Source organism: Lissotriton helveticus, chromosome 1_1, assembly GCF_964261635.1.
Source record: "Lissotriton helveticus chromosome 1_1, aLisHel1.1, whole genome shotgun sequence".
Lineage (NCBI taxonomy): Eukaryota > Metazoa > Chordata > Amphibia > Caudata > Salamandridae > Lissotriton > Lissotriton helveticus.
The window spans coordinates 1,542,278,347-1,542,290,890 of record NC_136057.1 but is presented as its reverse complement, the minus strand read 5'-3'; positions in this window follow the sequence as shown (position 1 = coordinate 1,542,290,890).

Sequence of the window (12,544 nt, the reverse complement as noted above, 5' to 3'; positions counted from 1 at the left end):
GTCTCTCAACTTTCTAAAAGCAAAAGACAAAGCAGTAGCTTTGTCTTTTAAGTTTATGGACCTATTTTATGTCATATGAAGCCCGTCTTTACTGTTAATTTCCCTGATATTACCACAGACACTGACTGCAGAAAGTACAAATGAATACAGTCTCCAAAACCTTGCAAAACACCTATACAGCAAGTTTTTAACTGCCCCAGTTTTAAAATGTTGGCTACTCTATGAGTTAGCTGTTTCGCCAATAGGGGCCACTTATATTTTGGTGCTCACAATTATTTTCTGTTTCAGCCTGATCCTGGCCAGGTTAAACATAGAGAGTTTTGTGAGTAGTGCCATAACATAGTCAAGTCTTGAAATGACAAGGGCTTGAGCCATAGTTTTAAAATCTGCTTCTGTAAAGAATAGTTGGATGTTTCTCAGAAGTCTAAGTTTGAGCTTCTGTCATTTCAGGTGTTTATCAAGAGTCATTTTGAGAGATTCTGTGCATTCAATACTTTTGGGATTAGAGTTGATTTAATTCAGTGAGTCCAGCAATTCATGCAGCAGAGTCAAATTGAGGAGTGGTGTGATAAGGAGCAATTCCATCTGTAGAGGTTTTACTTTCAGGTGATTAATGGGCAGCCAGGATTGAATGCCCCATAGAATTTGGTCTGAAAAAGAATATCTTTGTGAGACAACACTTTTACATTAATCCAAGTGTCATCAGCATAGAGATGAGGGATTTAAGTATTTTGGGATTGAGGTCCGCAACTCCAAGTATAGGTTAGAGAGAGTAAGGGCAACACAAGGAGCTTTTTGCTACAGAGCAAGGATTCAAAAGAGTAGTAATTTGATTTATCTGCTGAGTAAAACAAATCCAAATATGAGGAGAATCAGGTCTGAATGGTTCCTTTCCTTCCTCATTTGCTTCTTGAGGGTGTTGAGTAAGATGGATTGATTGCGTGTGTCAAACGCAGTGGACAGGTCGGGAAGGATGAGTTGACAGGATTCTTCGTTGACCAGAAGATGTGGACATGATCAGCATTTAGTAGGATCACTAAGTTTGTGCTATGATCAGCTCTAAAACTTGACCGAGGTTTGCAGAGTAGGTTGTTGATTTCAATGTGCTGCTTGAATGGAGCAGAAACAAATGTGTACATTATCTCTACTAGAAATTGGAAAGTAGAACCTGGGAAATAATTGTTAGGATTTTTTGGTTCTGCTTCTGGTTTCTTTAGGAGTGGGGTAACTTGCTCTTTTTTTATTCAGTCGGGGACTTTGCTTGGGGCCATTAAAGTGTTTACAAGTTAAATCTAGTGGGGGCAAGGAGGGTGCAGAGTTCAATAATTGAGGTAGAGGGTATCAATTCTACACAGTAGGTCTTGTGTTAGGTAAAGTGCTGATGAGGTCACTTTCTTCAATTTCCTTGAACTCATTCAAAATCATATTGCTCTAGAGGCAAGAAAGAGGCACAGGTGCTAATCTGTTCTTCTTGGCAAGATAGCTCAATCTTTTTAATCTTCTTTGTCAAGAAGTGAACAGCTCATCAAATCTTTCTTAACAGATATTTGTGTTTGGATTGGTGAATGGATTGATCATGCTAAACAGTCTCCTATGAAGGATTCTTAATGTGTCTTTGATCAAAAAAAGAAAGCTTTGGTCTAAAAAAAGTTGCTTTTGAATATTTTTCTTTTGGATCAGAGATTAGACAGCTTCAAAGTTGAATGTTCTTGTCTGTGTCTTGTCTCTGTCTTCATTTGACTAACTTCAGTTGCCTTCTCTTTATAGTGAGTTTTTTGTTGTACTATATTAACGTAATCTTTTTATTTTGCCTTTATTTTTGCTATTATGTTGGCCAAGGATTTTTCTAGTGATTTTCCATTTGGATTTCCGTTTTTGCTTCATCTGGTTATTGGAGTTAAGATCTTGTAGAAGCCTAATTGAAATAATAGCAATTAGAACATATGATAGAGTAAATGTGTTATAGAAGACAAGATAATACAAACACGTGCAGCACGGAGACAGCCAGCATAGCCGCTTAGTGTCCGAAGAGGTGACGTTTCTGACAGCATTTACTGGTACAAACCACAGAAGGAAAATTGTCACTATTCATGCAATTTATTCAGTAAAAGTACAGGATGATGACACTTCAGTAGCCTAGCCTCAGCAAGTAACATTATATAGAATACTAGGCCAATCAGAAGATGCAAACACTGCATGATACATGCATGGTCTGCATGGTCTAAATGGTCTGCATGGTCTGAGGTAGTGTGACCTGTAGCTACCCATGTGTCCTGAATATGTGACAAACTCTGGGACTTTCCATTCTAATGAAGTGTATTAGCCCTATCACTTTTCCATAGAAATGATTACAATATCTAACTCGAAACAGGGTTATGTCTAAATATGATGTGCTGAAACACTTGCGGCTAAGCTAGCATCCTCTGCGGTTGTAATGTAATTCTTGAGCAAGCCTGCATTACGAGAGCAGCTTTACTCTGGGCCATGGTAGAGTACAAGCATTGGTCTGGTGATTTTATGTCAACTTTGCGAAGGCCTGAAAATTTAGACATTTGGTATCAACTAAGAAAAGACGGTTTCCACATTACCCCATCTGATACCAAATCACTAATTCGTATCATGTCTCATCATAATCTCTGTCCATTCATAACTCCTCTCAGCCCTGGACTTGTGGTGTTCGAATACCTTGTATTGGCACACAGCGTGCACAACTGGGTACCAAAGCTGAAATTGATGCTGGGCAAACTTAGATATTTATATACAGCATTATTAGTGTTGCTATTCCGTTTACAATCACCAATATCAATTTTCCCCAGCTTCCCAATCTTGCCATTAAGGTATGGTATTTCATTGTCCCTTGCAAAACTTATAATAACTGCAGTTACTATTATTCCTGGAACTTGGGATAATTTTGCTGTCAACACCACTGGCCACTTTCTCTCCACCCTCCTTGTTCTTGGCATTGTCCTAGACGTTGTCAAAAGTTCTTGGAGTTGGAAAACTTTGAAGTTTCTGGGCGAAGCAGTTAGTCGTAGTATCTATCTAGCATGTACTGTGCTCCTATTTATTTATTATTTTATTTATTCAACTTGTAAAGCGCACTATCACCTTGTAGGTATCCTGGCGCTGGTGGCTCATGAGAGGTAGAAGGGTATGTCAGGACAAGGCCGAACAACTAGGACTTGGGAAACAGCCAAGTATTTGTACTTTTTCTAAAAGGGATAAGCTCCGTAATTTGCCTAATCTCCCATGGAAGTCTATTCCACAGTTTGGCCGCTGCCACCCCAAAGGATCTTCCCCCTGACCTAGCTTTCCTAAACCTAGGTACTCTCACCAGCCTTGCCGATGAAGAGCGAAGCAATCTATTTGGAGTGTACCAATCAATTTGATTGCATTGTTGTAGGTCCTATCCCATGAAGAGCTTTAAAGACGAGGCAGAGGGACTTAAATTGTACTATCTGCCTCAGAGGGAGCCAATGGAGTTCTGCTAGAGCTGCTGACGCGGACGATCTTCTGGGCAGCCCTAAGACTAACCTAGCTGCAGCTGATTGAATTCTTTGAAGCCTATCCAGCAGGAAACTGCGGGACTCAAGCAGGAGGGCGTTGCAATAGTCAAGCCTACTAAGGATTGTACATCTTACCACTTGAGCAAGCACCTGAAAGGGTAATAATGGCAAGATCTTCCAAAATGACCTAATGATTGCAAAGCAACAGGTTGTCATTTTCGCAACCTGAGCTTCCATGGTAAGCTTGTTGTCAAGCATGATGCGCAAATTGCGGACTGTTTCTACTGGCCGAACTTTGATCGATGTTTTGGGAGGCCAGAAATTACCAGGAAAATGAATCCTGTTCCCTGCACAAAAGAGCACCTCAGTCTTTCCAGCATTGAATTGAAGGGAGTTGTTCTGTAGCCAGCAGGCCGTGTCCCGCAGACACTTATGAAACACCTCCAACGGTGTCGAATCCTCTCCCTCAAAGAAGAGGATCAACTGTGTGTCGTCCACATAGTTTATATTGTTGATCTTATAAGATTTAATAACCGTGATCAGGGGTTTTATGTATAGATTAAATAAAATAGGGCTAATTGCCGATCCCTGAGGAACCCCGTGCGGCACAAGGGAGAAAGCGGATTGAAAAGCGGGGAGGGACACCGCCTGCTGTCTATCCTGCAGAAAATATCGAAACCAGCACAAGGTGCAGCCTCTCACCCCAGCCTCACTCAATCTTCTCAGTAAGATTTTGTGGTTAACCGTATCAAAGGCGGCAGACAGGTCAAGCAGGATCAATGCTGCTGCCTGTCCCCTGTCTGCTCGCCTATGAAGCTCATCCATAGCGGTCACCAGGGCCGTCTCGGTCCCATGGGACGGCCGAAATCCAAATTGAACTTCCTCCAGCAATTGATGCTGCTCCAGATGTTTAGAGAGGGTTATACTAACCATGCGTTCAACAATTTTAGCAGGAAAAGATTGCAAGGAAATAGGCCTGTAGTTTTTTGAGCACTCAGGATCCAGGGATGGCTTTTTCAACAAAAGGGGTACCAGGGCTTGCTTCCAATGGGAGGGGATTATACCACTAGCTAGCAACTGGTTACAGATCAGGCGAAGAGTAGGGAACAAATCTTCCTCATACTCCTTCCAGATCTTGAGTGGGACACGGTCCATGGGCGAGCCGGAGGAAATACCCCATGTCAGCCTGCTAAAAGCCTCCTCCGTTAGAGGCAGAAACTCCGATAATTGATCAGTGAGCTGCCAGGTGGGGCCATTAACCACATCCTCTGAGACCATTCCCCCACAGGCAGGGGAACTACTAGCCTCAGAGGAATCCTCAAGATCCTTGATGATTAACTCGATCTTTTCTCTGAAGAACTTATCCAGGTTCTCACAGAGTTCCTGAGAGGGGGATATTGAGTTCCTAGAACCATCAGGACTTGTGAGACTATTCAGTATGTTAAAAATACTCCTGGAGCTATTAGCAGCATTACAGATCAAGGAAGAAAAGTAGTCAGCCTTAGATTTTCGATTCAAATTCTTATAATCCAAGATTTTGAGCTTCCAAAGCATCCTGTCTGTCTCTTTATAGCCACGCCTCAGGTTTTTCAAAGTGTCGTTAAACCAAGGGGCAGAAGCTCTGCCCTTGCAGCTATGTTTTTTGAGGGGAGCATAAGAGTCCAAAGCCGAGGTAATCTTTAGGCACAGTGAGGCATAGTTCTCATCGCCTTGCTTGTCGAAGGAGAAGCAGTCTCCAACCTTGAACACCAAGTCAGAGCTCCTCAGCTGTGCAAGAGCCTTCCAGTCTCTACATAGATATTCCATCGTAGCGTACGGGACCCGAGTCTGAGCGACGTTAAATTTAACATAGAATTTAATTAAGGAGCGGTATGTCCAGTCCATAGGCAGAATTTCCCCCATATGCAGCAAATGAGGATCAGAAAAAATTAAATCAAGATGTCCCTCTTTGTGAGTGGCTTCTGCGACTTGCAGGAAGAGGCCAAGACCTTCAAATGAACGGAATAAATTTTAAAAAAACAGAGTCGAGGGAGCCATTTAGCCACAGATTAAAATCCCCCAAAATTACCAACTTGTGGGAGTGGCTGCCATATTAGTGAGGGTAACTAATAGTGATTGTTGCTGATAAACACTGAAAGCCCCAGGAGGTCTATAGCAGATAACCCCAGTAAAAATAAGCCCAGAATCATTTTTTATGGACAGGCCGAGTAGTTCCAGTCCATTAACCATATCCATATCAATGGTCCCTTTCTTCCAGGAGTCCTTGTATATGACCCCCACCCCACCACCTCTCCCGTTTGTCCTGGGAAGATGAAGAATTTTAAAAACTGGCGGACAAGCCCAACCAGGATCAACCTCACAGTCAGGGCGAGTCCATGTCTCCGTCATAAACAGAACATCGAGCTCATGTGCTTCTACCAGCAATTGGATTTCGACGCTATGTCTTGGCAGAGACCTCACATTAAGAAGTCCACACATTAGGAGACCGCCAACAAGGAAATCTCCCAATGGGTGAGCTGAATCAACAAACCCAAGAGTCCCCTTATTAGCATGGCATTCACCTATATAAAGGAGAGTCTCTCTGGAGTAATGTGAGAAACCAGCTTTCGGAAGGGGATCCCCGACATCGTGAAAACGGGCAGCATAGCTGGCGCTGGGCGGTTTCCTTGGCGCGGACGGGCTCAGACGGGCTTGCCTTTGGCGCGCCCGCTGCACGCGTTCGTTCCAGCGTTGTTTTTATGGAGCCCTGAGCATGTTGCCCCAACCACTAGAGCATGGACCGACTACCCTCAAGATGGCGGGTTCGCTCGCACGGACGGACCCTGCCAGAGGGAATAGAACACCAGGAGCTAAGAAACCGCTCTGGTCCCGCAGCAAGTAAGTGCAAGATTAAACAATTGAATGGCACAGTAAAAAGCGATTTTAAAAAACAATTTAGAAATGCGCCGCAATTCGAGGATGCGTGACCGTGCTAGGCAGAGCCCTGCCAGACACGCACTGCCACCCTCAAGAGCCGATTCAAGGATTGCGCGCTCGCTCCAGCATTGTTGTTATGGAGCCCTGAGCATGTTTCCCCAACCACTAGAGCGTGGACCGACTACCCTCAAGATGACGGGTCCGCTCGCACGGACAGACCCGGCCAGAAGGAATAGAACACCAGGAGCTAAGAAACCGCTCCGGTCCCCCAGCAAGTAAGTGCAGGATTAAACAATTTAATGGCACAGTAAAAAGCGATTTTAAAAAGCAATTTAAAAATGTGCCGCAATTCAAAGATGCGTGACCGTGCTAGGCAGAGCCCTGCCAGACACACACTGCCACCCTCAAGAGCCGATTCAAGCAGGCAGGCACTAACGATACTTTCAAAGAAAATCGTTGGTGCTCCTGTTGTGTACTGTCAGAGGACAATGTAATGTCATTGAACACTTGAAGCAACTGTAGGGATCCTTGGAAATATTTTATCTGGAGACCTAGCCTGCTGTGCACAGCAGGGATCAATCTCTGTCAAATTACATTTGCTGTTTGAGGCCTGGTCTGCTGTGAGCAGGGATCTGCCTCTTCACACTTTACGTACGTGTTGCTAGTGTGGTTAGTTGGACCAATGCCTTATCTTCCGTTGTATGTTCACGCTTTTCTAAAGTCTGCTGAGGAAGGATGCAGAGCCTCGGTGATTATACATGTGAACAGAAAAGTAACCATTGGTGCCTGACTTCAAGTAATTTGAGAGGTTAGCAAGCACTTCAATTACTTAGTCACTGTCAAGATGAAGGAAGCAAAGTGATAAGAAATAAAATGAAGATGTCTTGTCACATCTTGTAGAATGAGGGGTTGGGGTGTTGATGTTCCAGACGTCTTTAGTTGATGTATCGTTGGGGCCCGCCTACCCACTATTTCTTTCCCTGCTGTGAGTAGCACGCGCAACACTTCAGGATGAACTTGGGGTACCTTTCTCACGTGGTAGCTTTCGTGGAACACATGTTGTAATGATGCTGTTCTTGATGTGATGCAGGGGATGGCACTGGAGGCTCCTCTTGTGGTGGTGGTGTCACTTCTTTCTTCGTATGAGAGCCGTGGATCCAGAAACCCACGCCCTCACACTTGACAGCTGTTGCAGTTGTCAAAAGGACCTGATATGGTCCCTACCACATATGTTGGAGACAGTGCCGTCTGTTGTGGGTTTTATCCAAACACAATCCCCTGGCTGGAGGCCTTGGGCTGCTGGTGTCTCAGCTTCAGGAAGGGCCTGCAGCACATAACAATGTTAGTCTTTTGCAGTATTGAAGAAGGAGATCATCAGATACCGACAGAGGGACAATAGTTATGTGGCCTGGAATGTTCATTGGCCGTCTAAACGCTATTTCATGCGGGCTGATCTTGGTCACTCCGTCTGAAGTGCTTCTCATGGACAATAGAGCAAGTTGTAGTGCATCAATCCAGGTCAGTTCAGTGGATGCGCAAATCTTCCTTATTTTATTTTTCAACACTCAGTTCTTTCTCTCAATTGCATCTGCTGCTGGTGGATGATAGGCACAATGTAGCTTCTGTGTAGCGCCTAGCCACTTGCACAACCGCTCAATCACATGTGAGATGAACGTCGGTCCATAGTTATAACTCAAAAGCATAGGTACTTAAAAGCATGGAATGAACTCTTTCAGGAGGCATTTGGCAACAGTCTGTGCATCTTCTTGGATGGGTATTCCTTAGTCCATTTGCTGACATCCACACAATTACCATCACATACTTCTACTTCTTAGTGGGGGCATGTCCATCTGGAGACTCTCAAATGGGTCCGTGGGGAGGTGGAAAGTGGCCAGGTGAAGTTGGTTTGCCCTTCTCAGTGTTGTATTGTGCGCAAACAGTACATTTCTTACAAAATCTTTCAACTATCAGGCGGTACTTGGAATTTTACCAACATTGTGAAAACAAGCAGAGCATGCCATCTTGGCCACATGTGAGGGACCATGGAAGAGAAGTGCCATAGATGAGAGCATTGATGATCGCAAACATATTTTACCATTCGGTTCTGTTGATAACCCATCCTTTGTTTGCACACACCCTCCTTTTTCTGTTCATCTTGCCCCCCTCCAGTCTATTTCTAGCCATTCCCACCTTGTAAAAACGTTCCAGTGAGCCTGTGTTATTGCTGATGCATGAACCATAAATAGCTATATCCTCATCTGCATTGGGGAAAGGTATGTCCCTTAAATCAGGTCGAATATTGGTTTATTTATCTGTGGCTAGCATACATTGACTATTCTTTACCAAACACTCCGTGTCTGTGACCCATTGCTAGGTGTGAAATCAGTAGTGCTGCAATGTGTGGACAAAATTGTCAGTAATATAGAACACATTTGCACCAGTGGAGCTTCCTAACCAGATATAAGAAGGTGGAAAAGTTATCATTAAGCATATGCAGGCAAATATTTTTGAAAACAGGAAGCTTCTCTGTCACTGTAACACTTTTGGAAAACAAAATATTTATTAAAAGTATTTGCAATCACTCCTAAAGATTGCACCTATAAACTTAAAGTCATGTTAAAAATGTGTACACATTGTATCCTGAAAACATTATAATTATAATATGAAGTATAGTTATTCAACGCATACTATCCTTCTACATTGGAATATACCCTTTGCTAAACATCTAAATATAAACATAATATTACTACTTTTTATCCTATCCTTTGTAGCCCCTGGCGAATGCACTGCATTAGAACACATTTTAGTGCAGTCCCCTTACAATCTAAACCAGAAAACATTAATATGCATACACTTTATTCTATTTAGATACATACATTAAATAGTACTTCGCCTCACGCCACTAATTAGGCAAAATCCTGCTTAAACTCAATATACCCAGTGTAATTCAATATGTACTTGTGGGGATGGCCAGTTACCTAACGTGACCAAATTGTGTGATCCTGGGCATTTCATCCCCCCCTCGAAATATAGGACTTAATAACTTAGCAACTTACAACTTAAAACATCTTTATGCATAAGTGGAACCCAAGCCACCCAGATCATTCATCAGTAATTAGTTGTAAAGTCTTCCATTTACTTTGTTTAAGTCTACGATATTATCAGTGGTGCTAAATGTCTCTTTTTGTCTTTTCTGCTTCCATGGCCTGTAAATGTTCTTGATAATCTGTGCACTACCTTGCTGCGGCCAGGACTTTTTCTATTGGTTCCTGCTGCCAGCATACAAAAGATGTCTGTAGGTGTGTTTTTTTCTTTTTTGTAACACTCTTCCCTTTGGTCTGTTGGTACAACAATGTTAAACAATGTGTCCAGATCTTTACACAACAAAATTCCTAATGCTACTTTTTTTTTTAACTTTGTGTACCAATTGTTTTGTTCTAAATGCAATTTTGTGAATGAGCTTGTCCATGGAATAATGTATATTTGCTATGTGCTCCTTGTCATCTCCACTCAGGACTTCTCTCATAGGCATTAATAGTTCTTTGCAACATCTATAGTTCTTAATGAAGTTCATAAGTCCCTCCTCTTGCATAATTTATTCATTGCATATTCCAGATTGTTTTCTTTATCTTCCCTGGCTGGTAGATCTGAGGCTAAGAACCCAAAAGTTGTCATGTCCCAATTGTATTCATGCGGTAATAGCTGTGTCACCGCAGGCTCTGCACCACTTGAGTCAGCACCCTTAATGTGTTGTGCATAGTCGAGGTGCACCAAGGGCTTCTCATGCATTAAGGTTGTGCATGCTAGGGACAATACTGCTTCCTGATACTCTAGTGTTGTTGTCTAGAAATTGCAGCATTGTTAATTTTCCTCTACTAGTTCCTCTAGTAATCTTTGGCATTTTTCACTGTCCCTTTCTATGAATCTTTTGCCTGGTGTTAGTTTTTTGGGTGTGAAGGCAAGGTCCCTTATCGTGGAGGGTGCAATCTAGGTATGTTTTTCTCGCTGCTGTTGTTACAGGCATTTCGGGGTGCTACAATGTCCTGCGATGTCTGAGAAGCATAAACTAGCATGTTCCATATTAGTGTGTGCATCTGGGCCATGCTGCATGTATCATCATCGGTGTGGTTACCATATTCTTGGTGCCACTCTGGCTGTTTAGACAATGCTATTTTTAGTCCCATGCACTTATATTCTAATTTTCTGTGTTCTTCATTTAAATAATTTTCACTTTCACTTATTTCCTTTTTCAATGTAGCCAGGGAGCAAGTATTTGTGACTTTGTCGAGGTAGTCGTTGGAAACTTCCCCTTTTAGTAGTTTCATAGCCACAACACTGCTGGCTGCCTGCTGTCTATTTGTTAACCGTTTGTTGTCTGTTAGCTCAGTGTGTTTGCTTCCTGGTGTGGAGTACTGAGTAACACCTTTCTTGTTCCCTATCCTCGCTATTATTATATCTACTAACACCTGGTCTTCTTCCTGGCCCTCTTCCTGTGATTGCGCGATTGTCACTGGAACTTGCGCTGCCTTTTGTTTCCAAAACACTTATTTTAAATTTAGCAAGTCTTTCAACAATGATACATCGTTACCTCCACGGAATTCCTTATTTTTTTTATATTATTACAATGTGTTATGTTATAGTTGATGGGCATGCTGGTCTGTTCTAAGGCTGTATTTTCTTTATCTACCTGCTCTTGCACTACTTCTTTCTCCATGTGTCCCTGATATTTACTTAACTCTTTTTCATTCTATCTTTACTGTCTGCTACCTTCCCCTTCACACAGGCGTGGAAACAGCCTCTTTAACCATTGCTCTAGGAACTCCTCGCTCTTCCTATCTATGCTTTCACCTTCTGCATGTTATACTATGTACCCTTTGCTCCACCTGCTGGACATAAGGTGGAGGTGGTCCTTTGAAGTGCTGTCTCTGCCAGCGTGGATGGGGTCACTTGTCAATTCAATAGCCTTGCTGGTGGTAATTGAAAGAAGTTGCACCACTCTCTGCCCTACCCCTCATTTTTTCCATTGTAGGCCCGTCCCTTCTTCTTGTTTTACCCTGTCTATAGTTATATGCAATGCTATTTATCCCTGACCATTCTCCTCCCACCTTTGGCTGTAACTGTCGTGACCTCGTCTATTATTTGCTTGCAGGTACTCTTGCCAGCGGGCCATTAGTGGCTTCACCTTAGCACAGAGTCCTAGTACGAAACTGATGGTGTCCTGTATGAGAGATGGTATTATACTGTTGTTATAATCAAATATACTTTCCTTTGTTAAGCACTCCACTTTCATCCTTGCCTCCCTGGCAGTGCGGGCATACTGGTCTAAGTACAGGTGGGTGGATAGACCATGGTGCATCTACTGATCCCCCCTCTCATATCTTTAGCCCATTGTCACAGCCCACTGCCGTGTTTGGTTCTTGGCATTTCGGTCCCTTATTTATATGCTGGAAGGATTGTGTGTTCTTTTCTTTTTCTGCCGCTGTTAGCTCCTCTGTTTTGATGTTAATGTGAACCATTGACCATCCTCAGGTGAAGAGGCATGTATTGGTGCGCTGTTCATACTACCTTCCATGGTATATTGTATGGTGTTGTGTTACTCCCTTTTTTACTGCTCTGCTCTTCTTTAAACAACGTCCCCAGTCCTAAACGTATTTATGCAATCCTACTAAGAAAAAAATCAGGGGCACAATAAAGATATCGTAGTGCATATAAAATGAACTATTCAGTCCTTTGTCCTTTTTTCATCCACAATCCTTAAAGTATAGAAAACAGTAAAGCAGTCTGTTTTTTTAAGGCACTTGTACCCCAATTATAACTCTTTGTAAGTCATTGTGGGAAGGAGTCACGTGTCCCTTCCCTTTTGTGTCCTTTTGACTGTGTGTGCAAAAGCGCTGATCCTACTTGCGCTTCCAACAGTTCAGTTATACTGGACAAGGAGCCACAATAGGAAGGACAAACAGTACCACACACTTTTCGACCAGCCAGCAGCCTATGCAAAAGCAGAGGAAGCCCTCCGTCATTCAACGTACAATGCAATTGCTACTAGTTCACCAAAGCATTCACAAGTTGGAAGGGAAAGAAACTTCCTGGGTACTGGTGTTCCTTGAACAGTATAAAAAGTG